Consider the following 14,324-nt stretch of genomic DNA (forward strand, 5'->3'; position numbering starts at 1 on the left):
TATGCCCCTTCCCTTCATGTCTCAGTGTGTTTACGTTTAGCTGTATGTTGTCAGTGTGTCTGTACGTGTCAGTGAGCTCCATTTGAGCGAATACACCAGCCATCCGCTCATCCCGTCGACCATACAGTGCTTCCCTGTCTCCTAGCAACTCGCCTAGTGCCTGCGGCCGGCTGTTACCTTTCCGTCAGGGCCCGTGATTTCTCCCGGTTGGAGTGAGGTGACTTTCATGTGTGATGTGTATTTGAGAGCCATCTTCCTCCTCCTCCTCCTCCTCCTCTCTCTCTCTCTCTCTCTCTCTCTCTCCCCCCCTCCTGCCTTTCTCCGCTGGTGCTGTTGGGGTGTAACGTGCAGGAGCGGCCCTGCTGTCGAAAAGCATTGGTTCAGATTCCTGTTCACTCTCCCCCCAACGGCAATGGCTCTTTGAAACAGGGAAGACTTGAAAGAGTGGAATCACAGTGACTGATCACTGGATGTGCTGTAACAAGAGGAAATTCTGAGGCCCCTGTTGGAGGAGAACAGGGGGAAGAGAGAAAAAGACAGACAAGAGACAGCGAGAAAAGGAAAAAAGAAGAAGAAGAAGAAGAAACCATAACAGAAGGAAGTGAAGTGTTTTGACAGGAAGAGAGGGAAGTGCAGATTAATAAAAGAGGGGAACAGTAGGCACCCACTTTTCTGCATTTTGTTAATGGTTCTGCAGAAATAGGCGTGGAATGTTAGTTGTCAGAACCAACACATGCATTTTAACACATGCTTTTGAAAGCCTTGCGCAGGAACGTCAGTGTGCTCCGTGGCAATGGACATTTTCAACACTTCATTCACACCAAAGAGCCACTTCAATAATTCATCACTCATTCTCTGCACAGCGCCTCTCCGCAGCAGGCTAATAGTTTTCAACACCCTTTAAACTCTACTTTCACACACGCACACACACGCTCACACACTCACACACATTGTGTGATTTGATGAAATGGAAGGCACACGAAAACTCATTTGCTTAGGCAAAAATACAAAAAAGCATAAATGGTAAAGTTTATTTCATAAAGGGAAGCTATTTTTGTGCTTTCCACACTACAGCAAACATGTCAAAAGTAGTTTGATGCAATGCTATTACCACAAATGTGATTCACATTTTATATGCTTGAATTGCAGGGATTGCTGGAGTCTAATAGCAGCCCATTCTGACCCTATAATGACCCTTGATATGGCTACTCAGCAGTACAGTGCTTACAGTCTGAAAGGGAGGCCTTAGAGGGATTTCTGGCCTGGCTGTGTTCACCACAGTTTGGGAGAGTGAGGTCATTGGTGTTTTTTTTTTTTCTTGTGTGTGTGTGTGTGTGTGTGTGTGTGTGTGTTTGTATTTGCGAATGTGTGGGCTTGTATGTACGTGTGGGATTTTTCATTGTGCCAGGGGGATATGGGTTTGGAAAGGCTAATTTGGGTTTAAGGGCACTGGGCCCTTGCCAGGCGCACCAACCAATCTCATATGCCATTCGTTATAGGACAGCCACAGCCTGCATGCACACATGCACAAACATGCAACCACCACCCCCTATTCCTTTCCCTGAGCACAGGCATTCATTCATCATTGACTTCAGCTATGAAACACACTGTATGTTGAAACCAGTCACAGCCTGTGTGTCTCATGTCATTCCCATAGCCAAACTGCTTATTTACTGTACATATCCCCCGCTCAAAAAATCTATGATCCCTTATTACTCTGTGAAATGTCATTTCATATTAATTAACTCCTTAGTAGTAACAGGAAATGTTCTCTTAGTGAGGCCTCATGATTGAATTAGTGGATGCTATTTTGAATAGTAATCAAGACAAGAAAAAGTGGAGATCCTCATATTCCACTTTTTCCCCAACATGGCGGATGCTTTACACATTGAAATTGACCCAAACTGATCTTTTTCAGGAGGCAATGGGAATGTTTGTGCTTTGTTTTCTCTCTTTAAACTAATCGGAAGACCATTTTTTAACTCTTGCTGCCCCTCGGTCTTTGTTGTTGAAACAGTTGCTCCTGATTAGGGTTCAGTCAGAAGCCTTGAAAAGGATGAAGGGTTGGTGGAGGGGCTACAGAGGCATCAATGACACAAATAGCTTTTCACTCTTCTTCCCCCTTTTCTCTTTCTTTCCCTCTTACTTAGACTCTGCCGTTTCCACCCCGCTCCATCTGCAGTCTGACCTCTGCTATTCTTCACTATGATTCCTGTGTGTTCAAAGGCGGCAGGATGTCAGTAATTGGAAGGGATGTGATGGAGCGGGGGGCCCTCCTTGGGGCTGGGAGGCCCCTAGCGCTAGAGAGGTCAGGGAGAGCCTGTCTCACACTGACATGTAGGCTTGGACGGCAGCATCCAGTCACAACAGGCCTGAGGCAGTGCGATCAGCAGCAGCTCTGTCAGGAGAGGAGCAGGCGAGCAGGGGAAGGATCTGCTGCTGCTGCTGCTGCTGCTATTCAAAGTCAACTTTCCACACATTTCCCATTGGATATCTGTGCGCTGCACTCATGAATCCAAACTGCAGCTCTGTGCGTCGTACAAATTGCCACTTCACACCGTGATATCTTTTAAGATACTTTGCCGCCTTTGAGCTAACAACTAATGCTCTCTTCGTACATACTTTCCAGCACTAATCTGCCCTCATACCTGTTCGCCTTGTGGGCAATGGGTGCGTCTCTAATCAGCTGTGATCAAATCGCCGGGCTGCAGGGAACTTTCCCGCTTGTCTTGCACGCAGACATGGCAGAGCGATTAGCACACCTCTTCACACTAGCTTAGACCACAGAGGCGTGGAGAGGGCGGCTTAAGAGGCTACTTTAACCACATCAGCTTTAAATAAAGATGTCTGGACTGCATCAACATCAATGAGACCCCCACCACCATTGGTCTGGGTCCACACACACACACAGGCTCAGTCAGACACATGCACTGTATACACTCAAACATGTACTGACAGGCAGGCAGATGCTTACACACAGACACACACCTCCATGAATACATGCGTATGTTTATGAAAAAAAAAGTCATGCAGGCGTGTGTGTGTGAAGTGACACAAATTACACATTACACACACACTCACACAGAGTCAGTCTCTGCCTTCAGCATATGTCATCTTCAGCAGCCCATTGTGGTTGAGGGCTGTCCTGGTGTAGGACGAGGCTGATCCGGGGAAACACCCAGCTGACACATTAGCCCTGGCTAGCCATGACACAGAGCTGCCACTGCTCTCCTAAAACACTACCTGGGGCTTTGCTTGTGCCATGTGGGATTACCACTGGGCCACGTTAGCACCACACTGCCCACCCACTTTCTTCCAAAAAACCACTCCCACCACACCCAAAGGCCTGGCATTTCTACAAGGACGTGGCAATGAGAGGAGGCGAGGCTGATGCCCGCTGCTGTTACCATCATGTTAACGGTATGTGGCTCTGTCTGTCTGTCTTGCCCCTAGGGGGTGCCATGCTTGGACACCCCTCCCACGGGGGACATGGCCTCCTGCTGGGTTCACGGCTAAACCCTGATGTGCTAACCCCCTCCCAATTTCTTCATATGACTCTAAAATTCACCCAAATCTGAATGACTCCCCCTTTCTGTCTGTCCCCTCAAATCTTCTTAGCTCATGAATAATGCTGAAAAATGACATTTTCATGCACACAGAGAAATTGTTTGTGATATTTATTGCCTTTGTTTGAAACTGTTGTTGTTGTTGTACATAATGTCACTTGCTTACATTTCCTTCACTTGGCATATTATACACTAGAGCCATGGTACATTGTAAAGCTGTGGTTCTCGACCTTTTTTGGCTTCAACCACTTCAAAAATAAAGCAATGACTACTTGCCACCCTTCATCCTTGGTTCTATACATCTGTAAGTAATGTCCAGGTAAACCAAAGAGTTACTTTTTCCTCTGTTTTATGCAAATACATTTTAAAGGCCCAAAGAAGTACAATTATCCAAATAATCACAAGAAAAGAGAGCAAAGATGATGGATAAGAAGATACCACCCTTATTTCTATCGGTTATTAGTCCACAGCCTGCAGACAGTTAGCCAGTTACCTAGGCTCTTTACATAGGCATCAAAATTTGCAGAGCAGCGACTCTACTAACTGTAACTAACTCCACTCACCAGTACAACTTGCAAATGAATGTGATTTTTTTTGTTTGTTAATGATTAAACATTGAATGTATTAAACTTCAATCAATTTAGGGCTTGTAATATTTTATGGAGGGTCATATACCATAAAATGCATATTGATGTTTATTTCAGTTTAGCTCCAGATTTACTGTAGATAGTATCAATCTTCTAATATCATAAAGTGAAGTCAAATGCATTTCTAAAAAAGTCGAACTTTGCTGTTTTTGACACCTGTCAAAAAATCTACATGCTACCAGCATGCTACTTTTACCGAGGTTATTTTCAATTTACAGATGTTTCCTAAATACCTCACTAGCAAACTCATTGGTCAACGCCTCCTGCGTTGTGCAGGCAATGAGGCCTTCAAGTTACATCGTTTAATCCGAAATCACTTTGCAGTCAGTAGCTCATGGGGAGCAAAGAGCTGCAGACATATATGCTATAGACATGTAGACAACATTTTGGCGGAATGGCTTTAAATTTACCATCGCTGGCAGAATCCAAATAAAATCCAATATTATCACTAACGCAATTGATTCAGCTAATTTTACAGGAAATATACAATTTCTGCCTCTGCTTTCAATAAACTGCTTCAAATAACACAACATAAGTATCTAATTTAGGTTGTTGATTTGGTGTGATGGTAGGTTAGCACTGGGGCTAACCACCATGGAATAAGGTGTGAAAGTATGTTATTGCTGTTCTTCCCATTATGCCGATATTGCCTGAATGCAGCATAGGCGCACGCGCACGCAGAGTACGCGAGCTGAACAGGTGTGTATCAGAGGCTCAGTTAGATTTGGACTGAAATAAGAAATTTCTAACTAAGGTTACTGTAAGATTTACAGGAGTTGAAACTACGTGGAGCTGACAGTTTTACCAGAGAGAGAGAGAGAGAAAAAATTGCTGAAACCGTGACGTGGCTGTTAGAAGAAACTTCGTCTTTTTCCTCCCAATTAAGGTGAAGTGGATTGTCCTGTAAGTTAGCCACCCTAAGTTAGCTAGTTAGTATTAAAATTTAGCTCCAAACGAGATGAATTGTGTCATTTTAATTTAAACAATAATGTGTGGTAAGGGTTATAAAGTCTTTGCGTAATGTGAAATAAATATACTTGTTTGAAATGAGCCGTTTATCTGCCCACCTTTGTTGACTTAACTGTAGCCTAGAGGCTAAGCTACATGCGACATAGATATAGCTGCTACCATAGCTCTACTAAAGCACCTAGGTAATTTGTGTGTATTTCAAATGTGGTTAGAGCTATGCACTGTACAATGTGCATTTTTGAAACTGAAATAATATTGGAGAATGAGAAATTAATTAAGTATTGTTTTTGTGGTAAACATAAGGGTTGTTTATGTAAATACTAAGGTAAAGGACAATGAAACAGAAAGTTCGTACTATATGGTAACTGTAATGCATACTTGTGTGCAGGCTGTTTTTATGAGGGTTGGAGCTGATTCATCTACTGATTGGATCTTCATCTGCTCGTGGATCCCTTCCTCTTGTCTGGATGCTGACATCTGGAAGTCGAACCATTTCAAAAACGAGGTAGGAACCTAATCAAAAGAAACTTAGGAAGAATTCAGTTTTGTTAGTATTTTTTTCTAACCCAGACTAAAAAAGAGTTAAAAAAGGGGTGCACTAGAGGAGTGAAAAAAAGACCTTCATACATCTTTTTTTTCTATAATTTTCAGTGGTCGTTTTTTTGTGGATTGAAGGTCTTACTGCACTGTGTAGAGGGTCGGCCAATCTGCTCACCAAATCTCGTGAATTTAGTGAAGCTGTAACCATGTTGAGCTGTCAGGTCTTGGGTCTTAAAATAGGTTAGAGAACCCCAGATATTGATACCTATGATACCAAACCCAGGATCAGCAGCTTAGATTTCCCACCCAGGGAAAGGTTACACGTTACACTTCAAGTAATAGACTTGATAGAGCAGCTGATCCTGCAGGAGTTAACAGTTTATCACTAATTTCTTCATCTGATAGAAATACCACATCTTGAAAACTCTGATGAGCGAAGATAAGGAGACACTATGTGTGATTCAGTTTTATTGGTGACCAGGTAGGCTGCACATGTCTTGTAGAGGTAAGAGCGTGAAGTGAGAATGAGAGACAGTTTGAGCAGGGAAGTGATGGTTGAATCACAGTATATATCCACCTGCCAGTCACATTGGGATGCGCACTTCCAGGCTCTGTGCCCCTCCACTGTCAGTCCTGTTTTCTGGCCAACATACAGCAGAGGTTTTGAAGGACTTCAGCCGGAACATCACCTGACTGTGAAGCTCTCCCCTTACACCATAATGAACTGGCCCTGAAAATCAATCTGCTGTCTCCTGTTCAAGCAATATCATCTATTTGATCTTGATTGTGCATCAGTGGACCAAAACATACAAGTGAATGAGTAGCACTGCATCTGTTAGCCATCCCTCTTTGTCATCCTGATGAAGACTCGTGGGGTGAATAGTATAGATGACCTGAGCATGGCAAAAGGAAAGGAGGCACGTTACAGGAGGTGAAACAGGAGGAGAGAGACCCAGGGAATCCAGGACACCTGAGCTGGCAACTTGAGCCCAAGAGAAAGAGAAAACCTCATCCCAGGGGAGAGTGGTGGAGCTGGAGTCGGCCAGGGTACGAGTCGGGGCCCATGTACAAGGATGAGCCAACGTGCAGGTCAGACAGTAGGATGAGGTTTCACTTCAATGGGATTAACAGGTGAGCCAGGCTGGTGGCTCACTTAGATGTACAGTACACCCTATCTCATTAGCACAACAGCCAGTGACATCTCTGTATGGGATGGGCGAGATAAGGTGTGGTGTCCAGTGGTTTTAATAATAATGAAAAAAGTTTCTGAGTCCACACTGCGGGCTGGTATTCAACACTTGCCCATTCCTTTGTTATCTCCTCTTGGCTGTAAAGCAGCCAGTGAAGTAGAAGGAATGTGAGGTATTTCCAGGGTCTGACAGGGGAGTGAGTGTGTGTGTGTGTGTGTGTGTGTGTGTGTGTGTTGTGAGGGGGTTCAGAAGGGTGGTCAGTAAGTGCCCACCCAAAGCACTGCAGCAGCATGATGCCTCCCAACACACATAAAGGAAGCCTTGTCTAACACTCTACCTCCATTCACTCTCCTCTTAGAGACGGTCGGGCTTCCACATGCAATTTCTTCTTCTATGGTTTGTCTCTTTTTTCCATTCCTTCAATCTTCACACACACACACACACACACACACACACACACACACACAATTCACACACAAACTGACGAAACTAAACTGGCAAAAATGATAATTATATAAATCTTAATTAGTTTCCAGGGATTAAAAGTGTGCAGATTTGGTGAGTGAAGAAAATACTAACAGCTTGAAACCATGATTATCTCACTGCGTAGGTATAAAATTGGGGTTAATACCTGAGATGAAACAAACGGCTTAAAAGTCCCAAACCTCCTCGTGCCTGCCAGGGGATTCTGGCAGCATCATAATGACAGGGATTGAAATACTGTTCCATCACAGAGAGAAAACACAGAATATTCACAATTTATTCAAGAGACATATTTCATCTTACTAGGCTTTATGGGTCTCCGTACATCTTCTAAATAAAAGATGATGAATTGCACACGCAGCCGTGTCTCGTACAACAGGAAAAAAAATCTCAGTGTTCAATGATAGATAAGGTTTTCTTATTTTCTTTCATCCTCAGTGTTGCCGCCTCTCTCTCTCCCTCTCTCCCACCCTCACTCCCTCCCTCCAGCCGCCCTCTCTCCTCCCTGTGTTAATGCTGTTAATGTACACAGCATTATTGAGAGTGTCTGTGCTTGCAGCAGGGTTCAGATATTAGGTGGCTCATTTGGTTAGCTCATTGACTGCTATCGGATTACAGGTCAATGACCTTAATGACCAGACGGCCACACAGAGCACAGGGATGGAAAGTGGAGAAATGAACACCAGCATGGTTGGATTGTTGGTTGGCTGGACGGATGTCTGAATGTAGAAATGGACACACGTAGGGGTATCCATCAGCTGTATAGGCAGGTTTCACCACAGCTCTATTTCATGTTGAGCAATTAAGGGGCAAACGTGTAAAAAACAGCTCCAAGAGACAGCTTACAGTGAGAGCAATATGACAAGTAAGTGGTAAGCTATACTAATTGTAAGGGCACTGATTGGAAATTGTTAGGTTGTGGCTATTAAATAAAATTACCAATGGAGTGGTCATAAGACAAAAAATTGAAATAGTAAGAGTGCCACTGAAATTTACAGATACATAACCTTCAAGTTGTAAATAACCATTTTCCGGCTTCTTTAGGCCTTGTTCAAAGAGACAGCATTGCATAAAATAAATGATACATTTCAAAAGCCTCTTTTATACAAATAGTGGCACTCTGTCGACGCAGCACGGGTGGCAAGTAAGAGAGGGCTATGGCAAAATAACACAGGATCAGCAATGCAACATAATTTGGCGTAAACTGATCCAGCTCTCTTGGACCTATTTATTTATATATTTTGCTGTATATTTGATATATATTTGTAAATCAATATATATGAGTCCATGAGCCCCAGCTGGGGGGCAGTCGGCAGGCACAGTGGTCATCCACTAATCAGAAGGTTGCAGGTTTGATACATGGTCCCTGCAGTCTAAATGTTGAAGTATCCCTGGGCAAGATACTGAAATCCAAATTACTCCTGATGGCGGTGCCATCGGCGTGTTAATGGTTATGGTCAGCGTGTTAATGGATATCACTTCTCATGAGCAGGTGGCATCTTGCATGTAACCCCTACAACCAGTGTGTAATGTGTGTGTGAATGGATAATTGAATGCAGAATGCTTTGAGTAGTGGCTGAGACTAGAAGAACTCTATTTACCATATATTACACTATGTATTTTATACTATACCATATTGTTATTATCATTACTATTACTAAACCGTATTATATTATACACACACTATATGTTACTGTATTATACCATACAACCTTACAAATGATATTCTGTTTTACAGCTGTATTATATTATATTTTTTTACCTCTGCTGTTATACTAGTTGTATATACCTCTTACTGTCTTTATTCGTATTTTTATTTTTAACCTCTCTATCAGTACTGTCTCTGGGTTCTGGCAACACCTGACTTTTCCCTCTGGGGATCAATAAGGGCTTATCTTGTCTTATTTGTGATAGATTACTTTATAATGTGAACATCGTATTTCTTCCGTTGTTCTAACTGGACGTCTTGAATTGTTAAAAGCCCACCTCAACACAGCCGCTTGTATTTTTTTTAATGCAGGGCTGTTTAGCCTTAATGCCCACTCACTCACCATAAGAGGAAAAAAAGGTGAACCATATAAGAGGTTTATATCTGCGTGATATTGGCATGTAAATTTGGCTGTATCACAAATTCTTAGATGATTCAACATACTAACCTCCCTCTGATAATTCTGCGTTGTTAATCGACTTTTTTTTGTGGCAATAGTTCATGCAAAGTTGTTGTTGCAAATTTGCACAGTATTTGTGATGGAGCTATATGCCAAAATTTCACTGTATTTTACCTGTGCTGTATGCTGTAAATACATTCATGTAGACTTAATTACTTCAAACCTCCATATGCTTAAAATGCCATCAGAGCTGGTGAAAACTCAGATGAAACCCTGACCCCATAGCAAGACATTTTTCTGACATGTTCAGTTGTGCAGTTCACAGCAAATAAGCCCGCCTTATTTTTCTGACTTGAATTGAAATGCAGAAAAACTTAATGACAGAGTGATGGAGTGGGAGGCTTTCAGAGGCAAATCCCCAGCTCATATGGAGTAGTTGTTCAACCCCCTCAGCTGATCAGAGAGAAACCTTGCTAAGTTTAGAGAAGTGTAACACGAGTGTGTCATTAGTAGATGACTCAATCATGTCAGAAGAGATAAAAAATGTTATCAACAACCAAATAAAGGTTTTCAAAGGAGCTCAGCTGACAGGGTGCATTTTTTGTGCTCATTGTGCTGCTTCTTTACCAGGTCGATAACATTAGTTAAAAAAGGGTGCAGTAACAGTCATGGCATATGTGATCAAAAGTATACAAAAGTAATATGATTGCATTTCAAAAAACAGCTTACACCTCGGTATAAAGGTTTCTAAGAACAGGAGTCCAGCCCTAGAGAGGTAGCATTGAACACATCCTGACATTTAGACTATTGTATCAGATATTTAATTTAAATGTATAATGCACACAGTGACTTTATGAAAGCATATAATCGCGTGCCAGGAGGTAAAATGTTAAAATTTAAAAAAGCGTGGGCTGTGTGGCACCATTACACTTGTAAGGCCCTTGATGTCAACGTACAGTGTCACAGTAAGTACTCTGGGCTCTGCTATAATTACAACTACAACAGGAGCGCAGCAAGGCTCACCTACATGATGTTTTTCTTTGTGCTATTTGTAGATGTTCTGATAAGAATAATTAATCAAGGATGGTGAGAAGATGGTTTCTAAAATGGTTCACAGTGTTGATGCTAACGGACGATACAGTCATTCTGGCAACATCAAGAGTGACATCATTGAAAAATTAATAAATACCATTTAAATGTATGGCAGTGAGTATGGCTGTAAATTAAAGCAAAGCAAATTCATAGTAATAAGGGACTTTGATGATGATCAGGGGAAACTTGCAGTGAGGCATTGTTATGGGAACACCTGCCTTTGTTTTTAACTACTGAAGAATTCTGACCAAATGATCATATGATAATCATGTTTTTTTTGCATCTTACTATGCCACAAAATTAGGATGGATAAAGATTTTGAAACATGTTTTCTTGTAAAGGTTGGGTACTGAAAATTGCCATCTGCGAAACCTACTGAAGTAGAAGTAAAATAGTACCTGGTTAATAAATTACTCAAAGTACAAGATACTTTATATTTTAGTATATTTTAGGATGTGGGGGCTAGTGCAAAATAATGAAAAAAACAACACTTGTTGATAAAACCTTTTAGATTCATTAATAATTCTGAGGATTAAACAATTCAAAACGCTGCTAGCTACAGGATAAGTTAATGTCATTATCATAACATTAAAGATAAACATTGAAAAATGAACATACCAGTAGCTAATGTCAGCTAGCTAACTACATTTCACCCACATCTGCAATCACTGTGCTTCATCATGTTACTGCTATCTTTTGAGATTTTGGTATAAAAAGTGTGGCTAGATGTGGCCAGGGATTGGGGCTTCCCCCCAGTAAAGCTGTTAGACCAGGTGGCAAATACCTTTTTCCAGGACCTGCAACCTAACGCATCTTGGCATTGCCAAGTAGGCAAATGTCTTTTTTTGACAGGGGCCAGTGACAGACTTTGTTTCAATTCTGAAGTTAACTGTGCAGCTAAGTTTAATTAAAATATGTCCTTTATGTGTTGGAAGTATCATTTTGTTTGACATGCATATGTCAAGATATGTGTATTCATGAGTGATGGGGGCAAAACAAGATTTTGCATAGGGCTAGAAATGGCTGCTAGCTGGTGTGTCCACAGGACAAGATGTCCCTGTCTTACAATATGTGATACAAAAAGAGCCCATATTGCAGTGTAATGTCCCGTAGAGGATGAAGAGGAGTCAGCAAGCTAACAAGTGGTTAACATTAGTAACATCATTTGAGCTGTTGCAGAGTTTTAACACCTCATAGATAATGTAATGTTACTTTCATCTGCTCACTCACTGCAAATGCAAAGTTAGACTGCTGACTCAACTGTAAACATCTAACAGTCTTACATTAGCTAACTGGTAACTTTAACAATAATACTAGCTGATTTTATTGTCTCGGGTTGAATTCCCCTTTAGCTGCGGCTGTCATGAGGTCAGAAGCTGGCGGCTCTGTGCTGTGTGTATGTGTATTTGTGTGTTTGCAGTCAGTTTCATTTTCATTGCCGTTCATTGTAATGCCAGTAGGTTGTTTTTCTTCACTCTTCAGGCCACTGTAGTTGAAAAATGTCTTTAAATACACATTTGGGGAGTTTAGCTCTGTCAGTGGCACCTGCAGTAGGTGTGCTCCTAGCGTGCTCTCCCTGCCACATCCATGTTACACAAGGTAATGTGGACGGGATGCTTTCTGCTCCGATGCAGAAGCATTGACGTTGTGCTATTGTGCTAGGCTAGTTTGGTTTTAGAAAAGTAGCACTGGATAGGTTTCATTTTGTTTCAGCTCAAAGTGATCTCAAACTTTGGACACATTTTGAGGTTTTCTCTGGCCTGTCTCTATTTTCTCTCTTTTCGTCCATTTGCAATTCTGCGCCCATCAAATCATGGCAAACACAGTGCACTGTATGTAGTTATATAGATTAAACAGTGAGTTTTAGTAATCTTGTTACTCAAGTTTCTTAAGGACATTCCTGCTAAAATATTGGCTTGATAAGCATGGTGATCCCTTGAATGCACTCTGACTGACTAGACTGGTTTAGTGATGGTGGAGATGACCTAACTGAGGACTGAGAGGAAGATGATAAAAGATGAGGGTAAAAGGATAGGAGGAAAGAGAGGGAGCAAGTAGAAAATGTTGTGAACTAAACCTTAATTCAACTTAAACGTTTTGTAGCTTTTCACTTCATGACACAATGTACGACTTTTGAACTAGGATGGTGGAGTCATACTTGTGCTTCCATGGCACCATTATATAGTTTAAACAATGACCAATACTACAAGCACAGAGTCTTTTGAATGCTGCATTTTTGTTTGCAAAAGGTCAACAAGTTGTTAAAAAATGAGTATAGTTTGACTTATTTGGTAAAAGAAGTATACAAGTAAACAAGTACAGTATATACTATACAATATTGCTTGGACATAACCATTTTGTATTGTTATTCCAATACAGTTTGTTGCAATATTTCTAAATGCTACAAACACATATATCTTGACATCACACAGGTCATGTAGAGATGCATTGTCTGCCTGCTAGCTGTGCCTTGATAGATCTGATTGTTTGTAAAATGGGAACCAGTCTACTCTGTTTCACCCCACCTGTTCTTTTTCTTTATGTTTTTCTCTTACTCTCTGTCTACATGCCTCCACCCATTTCTCTTCCACCCTCCCACCCCCCACCTTTTCCCTCTCTTTGGGTCATTAGCATGTTGCTGATGGGGGCCGGTCATCCATTGAGCGGTGCAGGGAGGTTTGGCTAGGGCTGCAGCAGGCCTGTCAGGGCAGGTCATTAAGAAAACGACGGGTCGGGGAATACACAGACAAGGTTGATTGGTTTCCTGCAGCCGTCAGCAGAGCCCTGCAGCATCTCCTGACCCTGTGAGCCCCATCTAACCTGCACACACACACATAGGCATACACACACAAACACACACGCACAGACACACGCACACACACAAACACTCCGTGCACCTGCACAAGAACACGTGCACAGACACACATTTGTGTAAACATGAACATGGAAAAAACGTGTCTATGAAGCCACACAAAGCACAAATGTATCATATGAACACACTCTCATACACACACCGAACCTACCCCTGACCAAAGGCTAAAGACTGGTAAAGGACAAGGAACCACAGCGAGGCGATTACGCTGATCTTGATCTGCACAACCAAGCCTGTTGCCAGTTTTTAGATCTGCTAGTAATAGTGTGCAGCTTGGCACTAATCCAGACAGCACTCCTACTGCTTACTTTTCTCAAGATGTGTCCAGGGTGAAGCCAACGGAGAACAGACCCACTGAAAACTGTACATGAAAAAAATACAAGTTGTGATATTGTTGTCTTGCCTTTGGAGTCAGTGCTGCAGCAACAGAAAAAAACCCTGAAGTTGACCCCAGTTTTCTTCAAAGGTCATATGTAGGATTGAATGCTGCTGTGTGCAGGGAGTGGCTCTGTCATGCGTGCATAGATGGAATGCTACCCAGCATCCATCTCTGCTGTCTGTTGTGCTGTGAATGTCAAACCCAGAGGCTCTGACACCCATCGCCCCCCTCTTTACGCCCCCTACCCTACCTGACCCTCCAGTCTCAAGCAGCTCTTGCCTACCTGATGAACAAAGCCTCCTGCCTGGGGCTTCTGTGCTCTAAATGAGCCCTATAATAATGTTACTTCAAATGTCAAAGCCAGGGTTATTAGCGCATGTGCGTGTGTGTGTTCAGGGGTGTGGTGCATGGTGTTGGAGAGCAGGGTGTGTGTGTGTGTGTGTGTCTGTGTGTGTGTGTGTGGGGGGGGGGGGGCTGT

General features: G+C 42.3%; 1 long non-coding RNA gene across 1 annotated transcript in view; it reads left to right on the forward strand.

Annotated features, from left to right (window-relative positions):
- Nucleotides 1-5,590: 5,590 nt before the first annotated feature.
- LOC125890381 (uncharacterized) overlaps nucleotides 5,591-14,324 on the forward strand; it is a 190,862-nt gene continuing 182,128 nt past the window's right edge. Inside the window, exon 1 of the long non-coding RNA XR_007449546.1 lies at nucleotides 5,591-5,687. This is a non-coding gene — a long non-coding RNA (uncharacterized LOC125890381). The remainder of the gene's footprint in view (nucleotides 5,688-14,324) is intronic.

This window comes from Epinephelus fuscoguttatus, linkage group LG6, assembly GCF_011397635.1.
Source record: "Epinephelus fuscoguttatus linkage group LG6, E.fuscoguttatus.final_Chr_v1".
Lineage (NCBI taxonomy): Eukaryota > Metazoa > Chordata > Actinopteri > Perciformes > Serranidae > Epinephelus > Epinephelus fuscoguttatus.